The sequence below is a fragment of the Gallus gallus genome, chromosome 9 (genome assembly GCF_016699485.2).
Source record: "Gallus gallus isolate bGalGal1 chromosome 9, bGalGal1.mat.broiler.GRCg7b, whole genome shotgun sequence".
Classification (NCBI taxonomy): domain Eukaryota; kingdom Metazoa; phylum Chordata; class Aves; order Galliformes; family Phasianidae; genus Gallus; species Gallus gallus.
The window spans coordinates 19,195,505-19,209,229 of record NC_052540.1 but is presented as its reverse complement, the minus strand read 5'-3'; positions in this window follow the sequence as shown (position 1 = coordinate 19,209,229).

Sequence of the window (13,725 nt, the reverse complement as noted above, 5' to 3'; positions counted from 1 at the left end):
TTCAATTACAGCTCCCGTTGTGGATTCAGCGCCACTCTCAGCCCGGTAACGTCCGTGGGGCTTTTCCAAACAAAACATCCACGAATGGCTGCTTTCCAAACCCGGCTCCGTCTGGCAACGCCCTGCGAACAGATCGGTGCCACGTTGAAGTTTATTACGTGAGCTAATTAGTATGACTGTGTAGGTGCGTGGAATGCACTGGGAGGAGAGGAAGAGCACGAGTGTACAGAACGGAACGCCGTTGTGTAATTAGTTTTGGGGACACGGCTATTAAAGGCAGACCCGGATGGACCGCTCTCGGTGCGCCCTTCAGTGGGAGCTGGGGAGCGAGCTGTGGGGCTGGGAAGAAGGGACGTCTGAGAAGGGGAAGGCTTGAATGCCACCTTGTTTTCTAACTTATAAATACGACCTCTTTTCCTACGCTCACATTTGTTGCTTTTCCCCCCAGATGAAGTCATTCATGAAGAAATCAGTGGCTCAAAGCAAGGGATGAATTCGTGTCAGCCTCAGTGTGACGATCATCCCCCAGTGAGGAAAGAAGTATAACTTCTAGTTCTTAGCCAGCAAATATGGATAGCCGACCCTCCTGGCCATGAGAAAGGCATCAGGGCGTCTATTGGGAGCGCTCTGCCAGCACGGGGATCAGAGCCATGCTTTGTGTTATTAAGACATTCCCACTGCCCTTCCCAAATTAAATGGAGAGCTAAGTGACAAAGCCATTAGGCTCTCTTTCTTCTTTCCGCATGCATGAAATTACATTTTTAAGCTACATGTGATCTCTGGGAGCCTCCGAAGGGGTCAGGCACCAGCACATCTGGCACGCCGATATGTTCATTCAGGAACATGAAGTCATCCTCCAAGTCGCATTCCTGAGCCCATAACATGTAATTTTCCACATGTCACCTCGGCGACCTGCACACCGAGCGGAGATTAATGTTAATTTAGTAGAAGCCTGTGCATATTTAACAGAACCGAAAGCCTTGCTAATTGTGTTTTAATTAAACCAGGAGTGGAATATTATTTGATAGGAAGGGTCCATGCTGTTGGAAGGAACACACACCACACTGCCCACTGCACCATGCCATAAATCAGCTCGGTGCCAAATCCCCCCCAGCAGGGTGAGTTATGGGATCGTTAGAGGGGTAGGGTGAGCGGTAAAATCACCACGTGCTAAAACTGTCACTCTGCCTTCCCCACTGTCCAGAGGGGACACAAACAGCACAGTGACCTGAGGGGCCACCATTGTACTCCCGACCCATCCAAGTCCCACTGCAGCTCCTGTGGAAGGAGCAAGGATGTGCCCCAGGGCACGTGGTGGTAGCTGATGACTGATGGCAGTGCTCCAAAGGGGCCACAGATCTGAAATGAGTTTGGTGGTTACCAGTGACATGCCCCGAGGATGGCATATGATAAGGTATGCAGCACAAGTATTGCCAGGGATCCCGTCTGATGAGCACTGGGAGGCACCCAGCCCTAATCCCTGGGAAATAAAAGGCCTTCCTGCCTCTGTCCTGACAGACGGAGGGGTCTGTCCTCACGGGAAGGAGGAGGAGGAGTTCAGGACTCATGGGAAGGGCTGACTGAGCTAAAAGTGAAGTGCAACAGTTCTCATTTGTATATAAATATACACAAAAATATATGTTGTATATATATATTGGGAGCGAAGGGGCCTTACTGAATACACTGTAATAACTTCTGTAACTTCAGGATCATCTGAAGATAAACAGAATCATGCTTTATGTGTCCAGGTAAGCAGTTCTCACACGCCATGGCCAAGGTCTCTAAGGAGCTGCTGGTTATCAGGAAACATCCCTGCCTCCCTTGCTGTGAGTCCAGCAGACCGAGGCTCACAACAACAGCAAAGAACTTGTATGAAGCAACCAGAGGAAGATTTATTACCTTTGGGATTATAAGCATTCTATTTCTGAATTCTTTGCTTTTTTCCCTGTTTCTCTTCTTTTTTTTTTCTTCTCTTTTTTCTTCAGGTTTGCTGGATAAAATGTTGCCAGTCCCGTTTGGAACGGAGCTTTGGCAAGCAGAAAAAAGCTTTATCGAAGGGAAGATGTCAGTGATGTTACAGAGACTTAAAAAAATCAGCTACATCTGCATTACTTATTTTTTAGATCCTCTGAAGTCTTTTTAAAGTGACAAATGCATAGAACTACATGAAACTGAAGTGAGAGGCCGTGGAGGCTCTTGCTTAGCTCCAATTTGCAGTAAATATCGGTGCATTTATTATTATCACAACCTGCTGAGTTTCGATTTCCCTTTACAGGGGAAACCCAAACTTTCTCATTCTGAACCAAATCTGGATTATCAGAACGGTGTAAGTGCAAATTAACATCCCCGGGGCTACGCTGGCACGACTGAGATCTCTCTTTAGCTCTTTGCTTTGTTTCATTTCCCAAGCTTTTGCATTTCCCAGGCTGCAATGAGACGAGCACGATGAGTCTCAGAGAGCAAAAGTTCAGGTAGCCACAGGCTGTGAAATTCCCATCCTTACCGCGAGCAGACACACACCTGCACCTCCTCGTGGGCTGCACTGCTCCAGAGTGGATCAGGATTAGGGGATGAGGCCCTGGGATCCCGGCAGGTGAAGGGTCAGGAAGGGCTGGAGGCAGAGTGAGTTGTCTCCCCAAACCCCAATGGTGGGAGGGCAAAACCTCTAGGCAATTCTCAGCATTGTTGCAGCGTTCTTGTGATTTGGGTGGTAAAGATGCAGCCATGGGGTTTTATACCCATTTATTCCCATCGCGTGGCTGGTAAACCATGCGCCAGTTTATTTTCCTTCTGATCCAGAAGGAGAGAGAAAGTAACGACAGCTTTTTTCACGGCATTTTCATTTCTGACATTCCTGATGGGCTCACACCAAAGATTTGACAGCAGTACTTTATGCCCTTCCTACCCTTCCATCAACCTCAGGATGTTTATTTTTCTTCAAACACTGCTGTTTGCAGCTCGCTAGCAAGAACTGAAGATCTATTAACACTGCTATTTGTTTACTGAGGACATCAAAGCCTTCTTTTTCCACAAGCCAAAGCCTTCTTTGAGTCGGTGCGATCTGCAAACAGCCACGCAAACCAAGGTGTGCTTTGTGCAGAGCAGAAGAGAAAAACCCGGAGTGCTGAAGATAGAGATATTTTCCTATCTGAGATTCTAAATTTAGCTCTGCTTCATTTCTCAGCTCCTCGGGCTGTTTGCTTCTAACCGAGAGCCCCACGGTTTCAGCAGATCTCTTTGCCTGCTTCAAATTGGGTGGAGGAATACACCACCACAAACGTGGTCAGCAGCAGTGATAGCAGCTGATCTGAACCAAATATTTTCTAGCATCCATGAGAAGATTCATCTCCTCATTTTGCTTTGGCAGTCACGATGCTACGCCCCGCTAGCAGAACGCAGTGCCCTGATGGAGGATGCCAGCCCATGTGCAGCAGCAGCGACAGATGTTGACAATAAATTAAGTAACAATAACAAATACCTGCTGAGAATAATGTCCTAAGAAACACTGGGACATACTTTTAATGGCTTTCCTGGATGTGTCGAGGCTATTTAAGGCCAAACTCCCAGTCCTTACAGTGCAATTAAGATTATCCATCATATAAAATGTAAGGCAGTGTACACATGGTCATTTGCACATCACTGCTGCTTGCAGTCATGCTTTGAGTATTGCCCAGCCCCAAATGTTTGTACACCACACAGAGCCCTGTGGCAGTCTTCAGAGTGCATTAATTATTGGCAGTACACCACAACGGGAGACATCTCTCCAGGGAACAGCTGAAAGCCTTCCCATGGAAAAACACCTACAGGAGTGGCATCAACAGAACAGCTCCTCAGGAGCCATTCAGCCAGTCGGATGCTGGCACGGAGAAGATGAGAACGAGAAGAGGGGAGAAGGACTCACTGATAAGGTTTCCACCCACAAGTGGTGCAACCAAAGAGGCTGCAGATCTGTGGAACATGGCTGCTACAACCACTTCCCTCAACTTCAGGTGCTGCCCAGCTTGAGTTTGATGACTGGCTATGCAAGGCAGGGCCCTTGGCCTCCCAGGGCAGAGGAGGGAAAGGAGTAGCTGTTCTTCAGCCCTGAGGTCCCCCCAGGCTGAGAGGTGGGACATGGACCCTTTGGAACACAGTCAGCCTGTGCCTCCAGTCCCACAGTTCGGTTGACCCCTGCAAGAACCCCCTCACAGTCTCACCTTAAGGAATATAACAAAATGGCCAAGCTGCTTTTTTTTTTTTTTTTAAAAAAAAAAAAAGGCGAAAAGAACAGCTTTAAGCACATCCAACTTTGGGATAGAAAATAAAATTTCTTGCCAGAGAATTTAAAACAAACTGGAAACTGATCATCTACTCATTTAAATGATGTGCCTGGAGCTAAACCAGCAATGCTGAATAATCCGTGTTGCTTTCATCCTTCTTCAGCTTTTTCTTTGTTCCACGAGCCACATGTGCACTAAGTGTAAATTGAAGGGCTCTTAGCTGGAAAAGCAGACTGTGAGAAGGGCTTAGCCCTCATCTTATAATTCAGCTTTCGCATTACAGTTACTCCTAATAGCACTCTTATTTTGTTGTATTATTTATCCTGGCTAGAACCCCCTAGGATCCCTTGAAGGCCTTTTTTTCCTGGTGGACCTAGCCAACATCCACTCATGAATCCAGATGTTTCTGCTTTTATCCACGGGAATTTTATAGTATGGATATGCCAAGATTATAACTTCAGGCTCAGCCTCAAGAACAGTATTCTTCAAATTCCCTAAATCATAAATGGAAAGTGCCATGAATAAACCTAGATCCTAACGCAATTAGTGTGCCAGAAGGGAAACCAAACCGTAGGACTCTATTGCTCAAGGTCCTGGATCAGTGTCCATACTGAGCTATGCTACAGCAGAAGGCACAGCCCAGATCGTGCTGCTTTCTGCCTTCTCGTAGGCAGACTCTTGCTTTTAGCACATCTTCAGTTCTCCTTTCCATTCACCACCCTGAAACGAGGAGCTAAGTTACATGTGGGCCCAAGATGCTTACACTGTGAAGATCACTTACTGAAAGTCACTGCTGGTGCATTTCAATGAATGAAAGTGTGCCTGTTTATGTCTGCTCATAAAAAAAATACAGGCACTCCTCCCCAGTCAGAATTGGTTCTGAAATAAAGGCAGGGATGAAACACCCTGCCCTGATGGAGAGCTGGTGAGAGAGTAAGGCAAGTCTGCTGTGCCTTTGACAGCACTTTGGATGAATAGCTGAATCCAAACACGTTGCTTGTGTGGAGTGGTGACAGAGTGAAGCAGACCTTAAAATAACCTTGCTGTGCTGCCTGGGGTTCTCTTTGGGCTCTCCCCTCTTGGGCTCCATCCCTGCTCCCTGGTTTGTCAGGGCAAGGGCCCCCAAGCCCAGTCAGTGCCAGCAGGGTGGCTCTGCTGACATCCCCAATGGGGGTGGCTGTTCCTTCTAAGTGTCCCAAGGTAGTTCAGGGGCAGCACACGGAGAGGCATAAAGCCATTTTCATTGGCCTGCCCCATCATCGGTCCTCACGTGTAACTGCCTGCTTCCTCTGGGGGCTGTTCTTGCTGGTACCCTCATCCATATGGCTGATGGAATGGACATGGAGATGCTGTTATTCTATTCCAACTAAACGAGCAAACTTGCAGCACACGTAGTCAGGGCCTCTCATCCTCAGGGCTGATCAAAACTTTACAGAAGTTATACAGCTTGATTTCGGCTATTAGAGGAAGCAGAACCTGAAGGTTTGCCTTGCTGCTCTTCAACTGTGAATGCTGCACTGGTAATAACATGCAGAGTTAAAGACCACACAGACACAGCTCCACTCCCCGAGCAGAAGAGGTGTGAGAGCCCATCACAGCTCAATGGTCAGGCCTGACAGCAGCACACTGACAATGTGACAGGAGAGGAGGAGATGGCTAGACAGGAGTTAGGGCAGCCCAGAGCAGAACCAGCCCAGCTGCTGGCAGGAAGCACAGCATCCATCCCTCCATTCCCAGCAGCTGGAGGCCTCGCTGCTGCTCCAGACATCCCCAAACCTTATTCTGCTGAGGAAAACATCACCTTTCTCACTTGCAGAAGTCCCCTGGGGCTTTTTTCCCCCCTTTAACTTTGTTTGGAGCCAGTCCTGAATCCACTCACGTAGCAGTTTCCATGACTACAGTCCAGAGGTGGGCTCCTCTGGGGCAGTTGAAGGATCTGCTGTCAGAACACTGCTGCTCCCCACCACGACACTGCAGCCATCCTCTGGGGGCACAGCACTGCCTGCCTGGATGCCATTGGTGCTGACTGAGCAGTGCCCAGGCAATGGCACACATTGGGCCACAGCACCAGCTCGTGAGGGGGTGGGAGGGCCAGAAGTGCTTGCACGAAGGGCTGGACAGCTGTTGGATTTAGTAATCCTCCCAGCTTTATTAATATTATTCATAATTTTCATGCCCTGCCTGGTATTTCCCAGAGGGTATGAAGCGATCCTTTGTTACGAGCACAGCCACTGCTCTGCTTCCAATCTGCAGGGCTTCTCTGCCTGCCCTGCGCTGTCACCACCCACGGACCCTGCCAGCAAATCCTACAACTGCGGGATGCTCCACCCTGACCTAATGGTCCCATGGAGCGCCCAGGAGCTCCACTCCTCACAGGCTATCCAGCAGTAATCCCAGAGCTGTGCCCAGCCACCAGCTCTCCCAGCACAGCCTACAGCTCACCCAGCACCCAGCTGAGGCCATTCCAAACCCCGTTCCTTTCCTGCAGGGCTTCTGCCTGCCCTCAGACACAGATTGATGAGGGCCCAAAGGTTTTGTTGTGATGCTACAAGCAGCACCAGAACAGCGAGACCTGGTCTTTGCTAGATGGCTCTGAGCACCCAACCAGAGAAGCTAGGAGGCAAGGCTGGGGAGGGAGCGTGGCTGCCTGCCAGCCTGACAATGGGGTTTTACTTAACAAGCAGAATTTAAGTGTGGAAATCAAATATGAAGCAGCCGTAGCCAGCATTGTCTGTATTCCTGCAGTGGCACTGAACTAGCAGGGAGAAAAGCAGTGAGACACTGGCCCAGACATGCTCCAGCTGTCTGAGACTACCTCTGCCCTCCTCCGCTCAATGCAGCCATTCAGCTTGTTTTCATTTCATTACTGGATGTTATTTTTGCAACCTGGGAAAAGAATAGAAAAGGGGAAAAGGTCCTTAAAACGCTTTTGGGTTTATTTTTAAGAACTAGCCCATTTCTTCCCTTTTTATCAGAGATAAAGCACAGACTAAGAAGTGCATGAGGCCTGTGGCATTGTGAGCCAGGCACTTGTTTCTCAAACCCAGTCCTTTATCTCAGAGGCAGCAGCATTCACGGTGCTGTGGTTGTTCATGCAACTTGTGCTCATTGGGCACTGAGCAATGTGCAATTAAATAGCCATAAAAACACCCACAGAACGAGCAACAGCTGCCTGCAGGTAACCTTAAATTGCATGCGCTCACTTGCCAAACGTCGCAGCTCTCCCTATATAAATTCCCATTTGCACACAGAGCAGAGCAGGCCCCTTTCCCCATCATCATGGCCAGCTGAACAGCTGGCACCCCTTCCCCAGGCACAGCACAGATCAGGCTTTAATGGCTTGGTTAAAGGCCTGACACTGCAAATCTCTGCTAGCAGGAGTGCTGCTCCATCCGCTGCGGGCTCAGCCCTTCCCCACTTCCCTTCTCTCCTTTCTCGAGAGAAGACCCTATCCATTTTTAATATTAAGGAGAATTCACATCCAAGATCTGATAATTTATTTCTCCTCTTCGTGCCAATTTTGCTTTATAGGGAAATGCCAGAGTGCACTGCTCACCCGCCCATCTGGGGACACTGCACCCCATGAAAAAGAATAGCACTTGCCAAACCAAGGGCCAGGATTATGCAGCTTCCCTCTGAGAAGAGTGGGAATCCTATCAGTTCATACTGGACTTCTCTGGAAAAATCCCTGTGTTTGTACTGATTTCCTTCAGCAGAGCAGTAAGTTCTCAGTGGTGCTTCATGTTCCTTTTTGGAAAGGGAGAAATAGCACTAAGAGCATTCTAACATCTCATGCATCTTCCTCTTGGGGACAAAGTCACGTATTGAACCAGAACCTGTTTTAGCTTTTGCGAACTCCTGGACTATTCCTGGCAAGAGGAGGTCAGACGTGCTTTTATCCAAGTTCTCTCTATCCAAGCATTGCTGTAACTATATCCAAAACAGGTCAGTAATTTTTCATTTGGATACTTCAAGGTCCAACAGGATTGAGGTGCACATAAAATAACCACTCGCTACACCCAGATCTGCTCACTGCTTCCCAGTGAGCAGCACTGCTCTAAGGGAAGTGCTTCAAATTGCTTACAAACTGCTTCAAATGCTTATTTCAACCAGTTCAGCAAGAGAAGAGAAGAGCAAGAGAAGAGTCCTTCCTGCCTTCTTCTCCAGCATAGTCCATCCAGACACCACACACTGTCCCCAGTGCATTGAGCCAACCTGCCTGAGTGCTTTCAAGTGAGCCGGTCAGAAGGCAGGAAAGGAATATGGGACCTTTCCTTCAAGTAGTTCTTGAAGTTATGAACGCCATTCAAATTAGATTATTTCCTCTCTCATCCTGACTTCTGCCTTTTAGTAGCTTTTAATTTTATTTCATGAAAATCTATTCTCATATTAGGATCTGATTTCCGTTCGTTAGCAATGAGTTTCAGAAGTCTCTCCAAACCCAGAAGCCCTGAGCACACCGTCAGCACCAAGCTTATGAGCAATTCCATTTACCTTAGTATGAGTGCTCGTCTCCAAGCATGTGCATAAGTGGTTTGCTGGCAAAGGCTAGAGTGCCTATTTCTTTCCAGATGACCCTATTAATATTTACCAATATTAATCTGCTCAATAAGCTATAAACACCAGAAAAAGCAGTGAATTAGGTCTACAAAGAGCTTTTCCAAATATGACTTCTAGATTACCCAGGTGGGTCAGACTGTTCCATGCTCACGTGATCTGAAGGGAACCAGGGCTGGCTGACCCAATATCCCAGCAACCGGTGGGCTGAGCATTGACTGATGTTACCCATCTGGGTGTGGGATCCTGCATGAACAGAAACATCTTTCAGTTTGGCACCACGACAGATAGGAATAACAGGAGCTTTATGCGGACATTAAGAAAGTTTGCTTTGTGTGTTGACATCCTGTTAACCTCCAGTGCACTTAAAAGAAGCTGTTAATTTAAAATTGCAATGGGAAGACAAGCCAAAAACACATGAGCGATAATAGATATCTGCAAGCCTAACATCAGCCTTAACACCTGCACAAGACTGTGACTGAAGGGAGCTTTGTGTATGACATAAGTTTAAATAATTTACCTGTGAAAATAAAGGAATTTCAAATAAGATTGGTAGGAGCCAATACAGACTGCGGGTACAGTCTTTGGTAGAGGCCTCTATCTTGAAAGCTGTACTCCAGCAGCAAAGCATCTCCAGATCCCTGTGTTTTCTTCCAGGTGGAAGGATGCAGATTAATCCTCTCCAACCTCTTGGAGGTAAAAGGCTGCTCACAGGATTATAAAGCATTACATATATTATTTATTATAGCCCTCAAGAACTAGATAGATTGACTAGTAAGCCTAAGCAGAGCCTTAACTTTTCAATAATTCGAGTATAGGTGGTAACCATTTTACCATTTTGGTTCAACAAAATGCTCCAAGACAGAGCTGACAGCAGACATGCAGATGATGACACTGAACTCAGGCTGACAAGTGCTGTATCTACAATGCTTATAAATAATCAAGATTTACTACAAGTCAGATGGGTTGTGAATTCCAACAGTGCTGTAAACCCATGTTTTACATTCCTGGGCTGTTTCTCCTACAGCCATTAGCCAGCATGTTGAAGTACCATCAAACTTAAATACAAGAGCCAGATTTCAAGATGGTAAACTTAACACTGAAGATGGAAATCTTCAAATGTTTTGAAGTGAAGCAGCTACAGTTTTCAATCCACCATTCAAACGCTGGGTTGTGTTTATACCCCAGAAAACACTTTCTGTTACAAAGTGTTAAGATTGCTTTATTTCACTACTTTTTAAGGGAAAACCTTTATGTTTGTGTATCAGGCCAGCACTCAGGTTCAAGCTGAGTCCCACTCCCTGACCCACACTTGACACTTCCACAAATTGGAGCACCTACCTTCCAGGTGTATTGTAGGCTCACATCAAAGTCTTTCTTGCATCTCAACATTGCCCTCCATGCAGTTACCATCAGCTGGCCAGCCTTAACTTTGACTTCCCCGTAAAACAGCCCACCACTCCACTCCTTCAGTCTCCCCAGATCTCCGACACGATTGTTGCTGTTCTTTCCCCTAGTTTACTCCCCACTCTTCAGCCTGTGGCTCAGAGTCAGCGTCATTCTTTAGTTCCTTATCCTGCTGCTCACATTTTACATCCACCAGCTTCTAACAAGAAATGGGAAGTTCCTCTCTGCTTCAGCCAATGGAGCCTCCTGAACTCTTTCTGCTCAGAGATACAGTAACCGTGGTCCAAGCCAAGATACTATCTCTTCCAGACAAGGGAAGTCTGGCAACCCTGATAGCTGAATGACCTACGTAAGTATGTTGCGATTTCACTTTTCATGATTCAGCTACTTTCTTACCTCCATGGAAATGCTATTCAGTATTGATGTAAACAGTGTTACTCAATTTTAGAAACAGTAATGGCATTTTCAGCGGTCCTGATGAACCAGTCTTGAACTATCACTCGATAAAGCTCGGACATAGAGATATCTAACAAAAGTTGGGTAGAATTTGTGAGTCTTTTCAGAAAGCAGTCACTTCTGAGCTCAGGTTCCTCCTCTCACCTGGCTGCACTTGATGCAGGTGTCCATCAGCACACAGAGCAGTCAGCAGAATTAAAGCCTACACTTGTAATCACCAGTCAGGTAAAATTACAGCAGGTGGTGGTCTGCCCACAGCTGAATCAAGTGAGTGCTTCACAGCAGGTAATCAGCACACTCCTGTCCCATCACCTGTTTCATCTCTCGGTCTTCTAGTCAACAACTACTTGCATGGGCAGCAAGCACACGAGAGTATTTCTGCTATGAGTGTTATAATTTCTAGTTCAGCTCAGTACACTTCCTTACTGAGCCATCCTTGCCTACGAGTGAGGCAATGCTGGTTGGCACTGCAGCAGATCTGATGAAGATTTTGCTACAGCAACTCCAGTCAATGCTGCCAAGCCGCCAGCTCTTCAAAGCCATGTGCCACCTTAACAGGTGAAATTGGGATCTAATCAGTGCTACAGCACCAAGGCACAGTTATTTTATGTGTATAAAGTAATTCTAGCACTGGATATGTTAATCTCACCAAAACCCTGCTCACTGTACCAAGAGAAGAGCACATGCAGCAGCACCCCAAGCCTTGCCCAGCCCACCCTTGCGCCCCTGGGCTGTTTGCTTTAGATGCTTTCTCAGGTTTTGCTTTTGATCAGTTTGGAAATCAGACCTCAGTCTTGCTGTGCAGGTACTAATAACCATGAAGAAGGCATTAGTGAAGTCCCCTCAACCTTTTCCTCCCCAGGCCACCTGCTTATGATTTATTATTGACAAACTCCTTCCTGCTCTGTTTTAACATCCAACTCTACTGCACATGCCGGGCAGCAGTAAGGATCTTTTGCCTTCAGGGTAGTTTAGGCTGAAGTCAAACCACATGAAAGGAAACAGTGTTTGCCTACTTTTACAGCTATACAAAAGTTGCCATCTGATATGATAAAAAGTGATTACTTTCTTAAACTGGTTCTTCTTTGTTCCTGGATTAGTTTCCAGTTATCTGTAAGTGAGTGTGGCAAACTACGTGGAAGACTACAGAAGAAATACAAAAAGAAAAGAAGTTCTACTGGCAAAGATCAAAGAAAAGTAATCACCACGTTTTCTTGAATCATACCCTTCCTTTGAAGGCAGCAGCTGATGAAGAAGGATCTGAGGAAGCCGATGCTTGAAGTGCCTTTGAAACGAGGGGTATGCACTCAGAATAAATGTCCACATTGGCAATATCACACGTCTTCTGAAAACTCTTTCAGTTACTGTAATTCCTCTGTTGTCTGAACAGGCTTCCAGGAAAAAACACACATCTCCTGCACAGGCTGATTAAATAACCAATTGGCAAAGCTGGAATATGATTCTTTTTCCCTGGAAGTTACAAATGAGATACACCCCATTCCCACTGAAGTCTCCTACTCTGACTCCAGTTTAGCCAATGCTCTGCCCATGTGTGGGAGCTCAGGCCCAGAGGGCAACTCAGATGGCCACGTGGCCAACAGCAGTGCCTGGCTGCTGGGTGCAGGCCTCCTGGGATACATTCCCATCCACACCAGTGGTGTTAGGCTGCTGGAGCATCCACCTATCAATGGAGTTTTGTACCCCACAGAGGCCCAGATTTTGAGCTAGTGAAACAAGAGCAAAGGAGAATGCAGGTCAGGAAAAGTAGAAACTCTGCATCTCCACTGCCTTACGCTTTCACTTCCACCCCTCACGCAGCACTAGGTGAGTAAGAGTGAGCTTCCATGAGGGACCTGAGTCAGTCCCTGCCAGCTGCCTTGCACCCTGCTGCCCATCCAGCCCAGGTGAGGTGACTCAGCTCCCTAAGTCACCCCAGCTACCCAGCCCATGACCTCGTGCCCACACTGCCAGCTGCAGTGCAAAGGTACAAGGCATGCATGTGGTGGACCAGCTCCAAGACAAGCTTGGCTTGCCTAGTGCAAAGAATGACGAGCTAGACAAACAACAGATACTCAAGCATATTTTCCTACCTACATGGGATTAAAATCCCTCTCTACATCTAATCCTGTGCTCTGAAGCTCGTTCCTCACTCTGTAGGCAGGAGATGCCTGTGAAAAGGGAACACTGTGAGAGCGTTCCTCCCTCACCTCCTTTCTCTTGAAAATATCGCATCCTCCACATTCCTCTCAGTTCCTTCCTAAAAACTAAGGAGGAGCCCAGACGCCCCCCTTTTTCTTTTTTAAAGGGAAAATGACAACAGCTTCTGAACCCAGCACCCACTGAGCTGGAACAAGGAGCACAGTGCTGCCTGGCTCTCACATACAAAGCATAGTAATGCTTTCTGCCACCCCCATGCCAGGCCCAAATCTCTCTTCTTTTAACATCTCCAGGAGCACAAAGAATGGAAAAACAAGCCCCAGGCCCCAAGTGCAGTCTGAGCTTGGCACAGCTGCACACACTCCTGTTGCTCACCTCTGCCAAGTGCAAGCTCCCAGATTATCACAGCTTATTTCCCATGAGAAGGCTCACACCAGAAGACCTAACCTACATTTGTTTTTGTTTTATGGAGTGTGACATTGTTGCTTTGCTCCCCAGGTGGAGGCTTATTTTTACAGGGAACATGCAAGTCTCTCCTATAGTTTCCCCACCTCTCACAGCTATAAGCTCAGGAGGTATGCTTCAGCCTTACCTTCAGGTGATAAGTGTTATGAACCGGCTGCAGTCAAGTAGAGCAGAGCAGCCTCAGATAAATCTTCAGCATCAAACATATGTACCCACTGAGGACCACTGAAAGAGATACGCTTGGAAAAAATGAATGTATGTGAATGTATTGCATTTTATTAGTCTATGCATACCAAGAAGGCACCAAAAATACTTAATTTCATGCATCTGCCTAACAGCAGACCTGCAGAAATAGCTGTGTTGAAGGACTCCTCTGGAGAATTAAATGACTACCTTAAAATACCCACAACGAACAGTAAAATGG